We start from the raw sequence: 10,684 nt of genomic DNA, 5'->3' as shown, positions 1-10,684 counted from the left end.
CAACCAGAAATAGTGGTACACATTTATACCAAGCACTTGAGACTATGAGGAAGAGGATTATATTTTACTCCATAAAGAAGTACACAATGAGAGCCTTCACACAAACCTTCAAACATTCTGAATATGTAAGATATTTCAAATAAAAGTGAAATGAATAAAGCAAACTCATATGCAAATTTATATTTCTTTTTTTTTTGATAGATTTCTTGTGTAGTTTTGGTGCCTGTCCTAGATCTTGCTCTGTAGACAGTGGCTCAATCAGAGATCCACTGCTCTGCTCCGAGTTCTGGATTAAAGTGTGCACCACACCTGGCTAAATTTATATTTCTTATGTGTAATAGTCATACATATCTGATACCATCTGGCCCTGACAAAGATTAGGACAAAAGGAGACAAAAAATATGGGTTATGGAAGTGTCATCCATCAAAGAATTGATTGCAGAGTCTACTGCCTGACCTAGCCACAGCCTTGGGGAAGTCAGAGCCTGGGGCCTGAGGAGGGCACTTCCCCTTCCTGTGGGGCTGCTCCAGTACAACCATGTCATGGGAGTGTCCTGCCTCCAGAGACCACACCCTGTGTCTCCTGTCCATCCAGACAGTCTCTGTAGCTCTGCCCATGAGCACAGTTGCAGCCTCCAGGAGGAGATGCCATGACCTTCACCTTCACAGCCCTGCTCTGTCTGGGTGAGATGTGCAGAGGGGAGGGGATACTGTGGTCTAGGGTTGATGCTGCCCCACAGCCCAGCACTGGTCCATCAGGAAACCCCAGGGTCTCAGGAGGTTCTGCAGAGGGAGGACCTGCTCAAGCTTCAGGGACAAACCTCTCACAGGGAACTCTCTTCCAGGACTGACTCTGGGCCTCAGGACCCTTGTGCTGGCAGGTGAGTGTCTGCAGATGTCCTGACCTTCACTTCTGATCATTCCTGCAGCCATGCCTGGGCAGTGAGGATGGAGAACAACACATGTGTGCTGCCCCTGGGGATGGCTGGAGGGCTGGGGTTGGGACTACAATTGGATGATGGCTGTCCTGAGTTCTGGCTGCTCTTTTTCTTGTAGGGGGCCTACCTAAGCCTATCCTCACAGTTCAGCCAGACTCTGTGGTCTACAAGCAGACTACAGTGACCTTCTTGTGTAAGGGGACCAGAGTAGCCAAACAGTACATACTCTATAAAGAGGGATACCAGTATCTACGGAGCACAGAGATTCCACAGAAGCCTAAGAACAAGGCAGAATTCTCAATCCCAAAAATAGACCCAATCAAGCAGGGCGATATCAATGTCGATATCAGACTCATGATGGATGGTCAGAGTTCAGTGACTCCCTGGAGCTGGTGGTGACAGGTGAGAGGACACACAGGCTCCCAGCCTTAGCCTTGACTGTCAAGAAGTGGTCTGTTCACAGGGCTAATCCCACCTAGAGCCAAGCAGGATAATGAGGTCTGATAGATTTAACTGATTTCTCCTTCTCTCCTAGGAGCACACAGTAAACCCAGCCTGTCAGCCCAGCCCAGCCCTGTGGTGTCTGAGGGAGGACATGTAACCCTCCAGTGTGTCTCAAAACAACGATACCACAGGTTCATTCTGACTGGGAAAGGAACACAGAATATCTCACAAATGCTGGATTCAGAGTATAACTATTCTATCAGCACTACCAGGCCCTGTACTCTGTGGGCCCTGTGACCTCCAGCCAAAGGTGGACATTCAATGCTACAGCATTATCGGAGAAGCCCACTGGTGTGGTCAGAACCTAGTGACCCTCTGGAGCTCCTGTTCTCAGGTGAGGAACCTCAGTCTTTCTCTAGAATGATCTGAAATGATACACATGCTCAGAGAGGCCTTGGTGAGTAGTGTGTGGTGTGTGATATGTGTGAGCAGTCAGGGCTCCTCAGGCCATTGACACAGAGCATGGTAGAGAGTGGGACACAAGATACAGAATCCAAGGCAGAGAGTGACAGCAAAGCCCAGGAGGTCCAGGACAGAGATGAATCTTTATGGGGTCTTCTGTTACTCTGGATCAGCTCATGTGCCATCCACAAGAGCTTGGGAAATCCACAGAAGAGAGGGAGGAAGGGTTGTAGGAGCCAGAATGGTTGAGGACACCAGGAGAATCTACTAAGCAGGGATCATGAGGGCTCACAGAGTTGAAGCAGCAGCCATGGAGTCTGCATGGGTCTGCCCTAGACCCTCTGAACACATGCTGTGGTGGTTTACCCTGGGTTCTATTTTGTTTTGTTTTTTAGAGTTTCACTGTGTAGCTCTGTCTGTCCTGGAACTCACTCTGTAGACCAGGCTGGCCTTGAACGCACAGAGATCACCCTGCATCTGTCTCCTGAGTGCTGGGATTCAAGGCGTGTGCCACCATGGCCTGGCTAGCTTGGGTTTTTGTTAGACTCATAGCAATGGGATGGGGAAATCTCTGACTCTTTGCCTGCATGTGGGATACTTTTCTTCCTATTGGATTGACTTGTGCAGCCTTAATATGAGGTCGTGTGACTAGTTTTATTGCATGTTGTTATGCCATGTTTGGTTAATATCACTGGGAACCTCTTCTCTTCTAAAGAAACAGAAAGCAGTGGATCTGGGAGAGAGGAGGTGAGAAGGCTGCTGTCAGGATGTATTGTATGACAGAAGAATAAATTAAAAGAAAATAAAAGTGCCAACCACAAGTGAGATTTTCTCCATGCCACTGTCAGACACACCCACCTTCTCTCCTACTTCTTGCAGGGACCCTCCACAAACCCACCATCAAGGCTGAGCCAGCTCTGTGGTCACTCAGGAAGTCCATGACCATCTGGTGTCAGGGGACCTGGATGCAGAAATATGTGTTCTGCATAAAGAGGGAAGCCAAAAACCTTGGCACACAGACCCAGAGAAGCCTGAGAACAAGGCCAAGTTCTCCATCCCTTCTGTGACACAGCAACATGGGGGACAATATCGCTGTTACTGTTACAGCTCAGCTGGCTGGTCAGAGCGCAGTGACACCTGGAATTGTGGTGACAGGTGAGGGACAGTCAGGTCTCAGCCCAGGCTCTGCTCTCAGGAGTATTCCCCTCCACAGCCTAGCCTGGAGAACACTGGCTGTGTGAGCCATGAAACAGGCTGCCTCCTTCTCTCCTAGGAATCTACAACAATAAACCCAGCCTGACAGCCCTGCCCAGCCCTGTGGTGACTTTAGGAGAGAACATGACCTCCAGTGTGTCTCCAGGAGGATATGATAACTTGTTCTCACCAAGGATGACCAGAAGTTCTCAGCTCTCTGAACTCACAGTTTATACCCAGTATTATCAGTACAAGCCTTGTTCTCTATAGATCATGTAACACCAGACCACAGAGGGACATTCAGATGTTATGGTTACTACAACCAACTCCACATTGTGGTCAGTACCCAGTGAACCCTGGAAATACACATCTCAGGTGAGCAGCTCCACCAATGACCAATCCTGTCCCACTGGGTAGTTGCAGGTAGAGAGTGGGTGAGGAAGAGCCTGGTGGCTGAGCCCGAGCCCCACTCCTGGGGAGAACAGTGACGTGTGCAGGCAGGATGAGAGTGGATAAGTGTTTGGTAAAAACCAGCTCCTCAATCACTAGCCTGACACCTTCCCTCTAGGTCTGTCCAAGAAGCCCTCCTTGCTGACTCACCAAGGCCAGATCCTGGACCCTGGGAAGAGCCTCACCCTGCAGTGTTGCTCTGATATCAACTATGACAGATTTGCTCTGTACAAGTTAGAAGGAGGTAACTTTACCCAGCATCGTGTCCAGTGGACCCAGAGTGGCCTCTCCTTGGCCAACTTCACACTGGGCCCTGTGAGCAGCTCTACTGGAGGCCAATACAGATGCTATGGTGCACACAACCTCTCCTCTGAGTGGTCAGCCTCCAGTGACCCCTGGACATCCTGATCACAGGTGAGGAACTAAATAGATTCCCTCAGATACCTAACCTCTGCATGGGTTCTCATGGGGGAGTTAAGGAGGTGATGGCTGGGATGAGGGACAGGAATCTTATTTGGGAAGAGATGTAGAGGCAGGAGAACAGGAGAGGGGCTAAGTCAGAGAAAAGACAGAGTCCCAGGTGCTCAGGGCAGACCCAGGTGAGGTGTCAGCTCAGAACATTGAAGGCAGCCTCTCATCATCCCTCTTCTCTTTAGGACAGCTTCCCTTCAGTCCTTCCCTCTCAGTGAAGCCTAACTCCACAGTACACTCTGGAGACAACGTGACCCTGCTGTGTCATTCACCATACAAGGTGGACACTTTCATTCTGTCCAAGGAGGGAGCAGCTCACCAACCCCAGAGGCTAAAATCAAAGTCTGAAGCTTGGGATTTCCAGGCAGAATTCTCCATGAGTGCTGTGACCTCTGCCCTCTCAGGCACCTACAGGTGCTATGGATCTCAAGACTCATCTCCCTACCTGTTGTCACATGCCAGTGCCCCTGTGGAGCTCATTGTCTCAGGTGGGGTGACCCTGAACTTTCAGCGTGACTTAAAATTCAAACCCTAGGAGAGACCTTAACTTGGATGGGATTAGGGGGACAATAGGAAGGTTAGTCAGAAGGCCTTTTCCCTGCCAGAGAAGTGGAGCCAACAGCAGGGTTTCTAGTAATGTCCACTCCATCCTCTATTGCAATCTAGGTTTGGAGTAGACATCATGAGCATCTTGGAAAGGTTACAGGGCAGATGTATGACAGTGAGCAGAGAGAGGTCCCTGGGTTAATATCAAACCCTCACCTGCCTCTTGTTCTGTTTCCAAGGACCCAATAGAGCCTGCAGCCCACCACCCTCAAGGCCCTTGCCAACAGCTGGTATCAGGCACCTCAGTGCAGGGAGTATGCTCCATCCCCAGGCTGCCTCTCAGCTCTTAGGCCACCAAAGTCCTCATTTTTCTGTCACTTTAGCTTATGAGTGTGGGAGGAAAACAGAGATTTCCAACAGAGACCACAGAGACCCAGAACTTGAGGTTGGGATACAGAAGGTGGCATCCAGAGAGAGATAGATGTTCTGGCTCTGTCTGGAGGATTGGGCAGGTAGGTGATATGGAGAGCAGGGATCCCAGACATTTGCCCCCCCTCCTGCCTCTAAAGCCCTGAGAACAAACCTCTCTCAACTGCATGGAGTCAGGCCCCATAAGGATAATAAGGACTCTGTTGAAAAGTGGGGCCCAGATGGGCAAAAGCTAGTTATGGCTTCATACAGCTGCTTCTGAGATGCTGACTTGGACCAGCCTTTCCTTTCTGGATTGGCTGCTGTTTCTCTGAGTAAAAAGAGAAGAAGCCTGGCCCACATGTCTAAATTTCTTTCAGTGCTGGCCTTGGCTGTGACTCTCCTGACAGAGGAGTCCCCCAGAACCTGATTCCTCAGTGGGTCTGTCCCACAGTGGTGGTGGTGTGGAAAGTGGAGCAGAGGGCCATGGCAGGCCATTGAGACTCCTCTGCTCCAGTCAGGAGGCTCTGCTCTGGTGGAGAAAGAGATGGAAATAAGAGGCCCTGGGTTCGACTCCCAGCTCTGCCACTTCCAGTCAGGTGATCTGAGGCAGGTGAACTGTGGGGTAGAAAAAGAGACAATTCCTTGTTGTATAATTGTGAGGAGAGAAGATGAGTGCAAAGACCCAGCATGCGTTATCACACAGTAGGTACTCAGTTAAGCAGCAACATTCCCACTCATGATGTCACTTGTGTCTCAGGACTGGAAGGGTACCTGAAGGCTCTGGTCGGAGTCTCTGTGGCCTTCCTCCTGTTCCTCTTCATCCTCATCTTCCTCCTTCTCCGACGAAGGCATCAGGGAAAATTCAGGAAGGATGGTGAGTAAGGTGTGGGTGACCTGGGTCTCAGCTGGTGGTAGGTTCCCCTGTGAATAGCCAAGCAGGGGATCAGGACACCAACCCCAGGGAAGCCTCAAATGAGATGGGGAGTTTAGAAACACTGCTGATCTCAGATCAGAAAGAACATGATCTCAGAACCTGTACAATGTCAGGGGTTCTGTGAGCTTCACCATGTCCTGGGACATTTGCTCACTCACCCATGTTGTAAAGGATCCTTCCTTCCTTCCCTGTACATGCCTGGAGGGAGGAGGAAGCTGAGACTCTTCTCTCTCTTGCAGCCCAGAAAGATACAGAACTGCAACTTCCTGCAGGAGCTGTCAGAGCCAGTAACCAGAGACAGAGGCTCCCAGAAGAGGTAACTCATGACCAGAGACATAGACCCCATCTTCCTGACACACCTCACTGACAACTGACATCTTCTTGTCTCTCCAGATCCAATCCAGCTGCTGCCACCCAGGAAGAAAGCCTTTGTGAGATAAAGAGGGTCCTGGGGAGGGAGATGTCTGAGGACTCAGCATTGCAGGGGTGGTGGAGAGGCTCTGGGGTCTTTGCTATTTGGGTCTGAACTTCTCACTATAGACCCTGGAAATCACAACACTCCCTGATTCTCTGTCCGCACCTGGGGCAATACAGAAAACTAAGGGTCAGAGTCATCCCTAGACTCTGGTCAGGAGACATTCTGTTTGTTCTTCTGACAGACACTTCAGTGGAGGACACACAGCCTGAGGATGGTGCCAAGCTGGACAGTTGGGTGAGTTTTCTGTCCCTATCTGCAGTGCTAAGACTTAGGGCCCAGTTTAGTCCAGAGGATGCCTTTTTTGTTCTCCCTCAGAAGCAACCACAGCTAATCCCTTACCTCTCTTCTGCAAGTACAACCTGCCTCACTCTCTCCTGGTTTTCCTGGATCATGTGTCTCATCGATCCTGTCCCCTTTCTGGCTCCTTGGCATCTGTCTGATTGTCTTCTGAGGGGCAGCCTGGAAGGGAAAGCCCACAGAAACATCTAAGGACTAGCAGCTGCAGGCAGGAACCAAAGGGACTTGGGCAGAAACGTGGGGTTTTGTATTGTGTGTGTGGATGTTTTACAAGCATGTATGTCTCTGCACCACATGCCTGCATGGTGTTCCAGGGGCCAGAAGAGAATGCCATATACCCTGGAATGAGAGTTACATATGAATGTGGGTTGCCTTGTGGGTTCTGGGAACCAAACTTGGATCCTCTGCAGTAGAATCCATTGCTCTTAACCACAGAGCCAGCTCTCCAGCCCCCAGAAATATGTTTCCAGGAAGATGAACTCTGTGAGTACAGCAAGGACAGTGAGGTCAGAACTGTTGGAAGGAAGCCCCAGAAGATCCCATCAGGGATGCTGTCATCTAAATGGGTCACTCTGATCATGGTGTGGAAAACTGGCCAGAGATACCCAGGGGAACAGGGAGACACTGTCTGTCCCTCACTACTTCCCTGCTACAGAGACCAGCTGAGGAAGACCCCCAGGGAGAGACATATGCCCAGGTGAAAGGCTCCAGGGTCAGGAGGACAGGAGCTGTCCTACCTTCTGTCATGTCAGGAGAAGTCCTGGACACAAAAGATGGACAAGCAGAAGATGACAGAGAGATGGACAGTCAGGTGAGTCCTGTCCTCCCCAGGACTTCAGCATCCCCAAGTCAAGCATAACCCTCCTCTCACTCTCTCCCACTCCAGGCTGCTGAATCCAAGGAAGCACCGGATGTGACCTATGCCCAGCTGTGCACCAGGTCACTCAGACAGGGGACAGCTGCACCTCCTCCCTCCCAGGCAGCGGAGGCCCCAGAGGAGTCCACTGTATATGCTGCTCTGGCAGTCACTCAACAGGGCTCTGTTCCCAGTAACAAGGAGCAATGACCCTCTGCCTGCTGGGAGACCGAACAGAGACCTCCAAGGGATTCTGTGAACTTTTGAGAACCTTATTGCATTTTAACTAACATCATACATTTTGGAAATAAAGCAGATTTCTCAATAAACACATGAAATGAGAAACTAAATAGAAGGAAATGGTTTCACACTGAGTACTAATTTTAATGACATCACTCTTCAAAGCCATGAAATAAGAAAATTTACAGGCTTGGTTGCACAGATCCATAATCCCAAGCACTGGGAGGCTGAGGCAGGAAAATTGCCTTTGTTATCTGATTATCTTGGCATACCTAGTGAATTTCATGCCAGCCTGGGCTGACAGAGTGAGACATGATTCACAAATTAACCACCAAAGGCCAGGGTGGAGGTACACACTTGAAATCCCAGCACTATGAAGGTGTGGACAGGAGGATCAAGAAGTCAATGTCATCTTCACCTACATAGCACAGGAGTAAGAGGCCAGCCTGGAACCCATGTGACACTGTTTTAGAATAAACAGGCCAGACATGGTGGTGATGCCTTCAATCTCAGCACTTAGGAGGTAGAGACAGGCAGGTCTCTCTCAGTCTGAGGCCAGCTGGTCTAATAGTGAGTTCTAATTATCCAGAGCTACATAGAGGAACCTTGTCTCAAAGAATAAGTTAATAAAATAGGGCCAGTGAGATGGCTTGGCCAGTAAAGTTACTTGCCACCAAGCCTGATATCCTAAGTTCAATCAGCAGGAATAGGGCAAGGAGAAAACTGACTCCTACAACTTGTTCGCTGACCTCCACCTAAGTCCTTGGTGTCTTCCCCACACCCAAGAAATAAATAAAACAATTTAAAATATAAACTAACAATTATAAATGAAAGCTGGGTATAGTGATGTAGGTTTGTAAACCCAACAAGACTGGCCTCAAAACTGCTGTTCTTCTGCCTTGGTTCCCGGTATGTACAACCATACATTCACTTTATTTTCTTAAAGGTTTATTGTGTTGCATTTATGTATATGTATATGTGTTTGTGTGTTTTTATTTCATGTGTGTATGTTGCCTATGGAGGCCAGAGTGGACACTGGAGCTGGAGTTTTAGGTGTTTGTTAGCTTCATGCTCTGGGTGCTGGGAACTGAACTCAGGTCTTCAGCAAGAGCAGTGCATGCTCCTAACCACAGAGGAACATTTCCAGCCTCCCGACAGTCACTAAAAATATATTAACAGCAGAGCACTATGAACAATTTTATACCTCAAATTAGGAGCTGTACATAAAATGGACAGATCCCTTGATTGTCCAATAAATACAAAATCTGAGTGACTTCCTCCATATTGAACACACTGTCACTAGAAACGTTTCCCTTGGAAATTCTGTTTCTGGAAGCTGGTGACTTTTTCCAAATGTTTGTGTATTTGAAATAAAGACATTACGAACCTAGAGAAAGAGGAAATATAGTCCAACATAGTTTATCAGACCAGAAAATTATTATTAGCAAAACCTGACAAAGAAAACCTAGGAAGAAAGTTCTTTCACAACAGCCTAGATGTGACCTCTAAAAAAATTAATGAACCAACAACCAGGGAGCCTGCATGAGACTAACCTAGACCCTATGCATATCTATTACAGCTGTGTATCTTGATCTTATGGGACACCTTACAGTGAGAGCAGGGGCTATCCCTGACTCTATTGCCTACTTTTGGGACCCATTCTTCCTACTGGATTGCTTCATCTAGCATTAATAGAAGAAGAGGTGCCTAGTCTCGCTGCAACATTATATACAATGGCTGGCTCATATCCAAGGGAGGCCTTCCATTTTCTGAAGAGAAACAGGAGAGGAGGTTATCAATTTCAGAGTCTCAAGTTGATAGTCTCAAGTTTTCTGCAAGAAAATCTAGTTTTTACATTGAAGAACCAGTGTGAGAGAATGTCCAGTGAGCAAATGTGTTTTGGGTGCAGAGGGAGGTGTGAGTGTTGTGATGAGATGCTTCCTCGGCAAATGAATTGACATCCTTCCACCTACTGTGGGCATCTGCTGGCTGAACCAACACTTTTCTTGATCTATAAAGCGAGGAAATATCCTGTCCCTTCTGTCTGGCATTGATCCTTGTTCCTATACATCTTTTCTTTCCCTCCCTTTCATGTGTCATTTTCCATTTTAATAAATTGCTGCATTCACTATGGCAGAAACTTCTCTCTGTTGGACTAGAAACAGAGGTGTTGCCCACATAACAAAAAAATGAGTAAAGTCAGGGAAATACAAATCAAAACAACTCTGAGATACCACCTTACGCCTGTCAGAATGGCTAAGATCAAATACACTGAAGACAACTTATGCTGGAGAGGATGTGGAGCTAGGGGAACTCTCCTCCACTGCTGGTGGAATGCAAGCTTGTACAACCACTTTGGAAATCAATATGGCGCTTTCTTAGAAAATTGGGAATCAATCTCCCCCAACATCCAGCCATACCATGCTTGGGCATATACCCAAGGAATGCTCAATCGTACCACAAGAGCACTTGCTCAGCTATGTTCACTTCAGCATTGTTTGTAATAGCCAGAACTTGGAAACAACCTAGATGCCCTTCAACTGAAGAATGGATAAATAAAATGTGGTACAGATACACAATGGAGCTACTCAGCAGAGAAAAACAATGACATCATGAGGTTTGTAGGCAAATGGATGGATCTAGAAAAAATCATCCTGAGTGAGGTAACCCAGATTCAGAAAGACAAACATGGTATGCACTCACTCATAGGAGGATACTAGATGTGGAACAAGGATGACTGGACTGCTACTCACAACACCAGGGAGGCTACCTGGAAAACAGCACCCCAAGAAAGACAAGGGGATTGCCAAATTAAGGAGAAATGGATGAGATCTACATGAACAACATAGATGTGAGTGGGGGTAATGAAGGGCGAGGGTCAAGGGAAAGAGAGATTAGGGGAGCGGGAGATCCCAGCTGGATCAAGAACAAAGAGGGAGAACAAGGAATAAAAGACCATGGTA

General features: G+C 48.2%; 1 pseudogene; it reads left to right on the top strand.

Annotated features, from left to right (window-relative positions):
* Positions 1–551: 551 nt before the first annotated feature.
* On the top strand, positions 552–7,855 carry LOC114701922 (annotated as a pseudogene).
* Positions 7,856–10,684: the final 2,829 nt, after the last annotated feature.

Source organism: Peromyscus leucopus, unplaced genomic scaffold (genome assembly GCF_004664715.2).
Source record: "Peromyscus leucopus breed LL Stock unplaced genomic scaffold, UCI_PerLeu_2.1 scaffold_544, whole genome shotgun sequence".
Classification (NCBI taxonomy): Eukaryota; Metazoa; Chordata; class Mammalia; order Rodentia; family Cricetidae; genus Peromyscus; species Peromyscus leucopus.
This window is presented reverse-complemented; position numbering and strand designations above follow the sequence as displayed.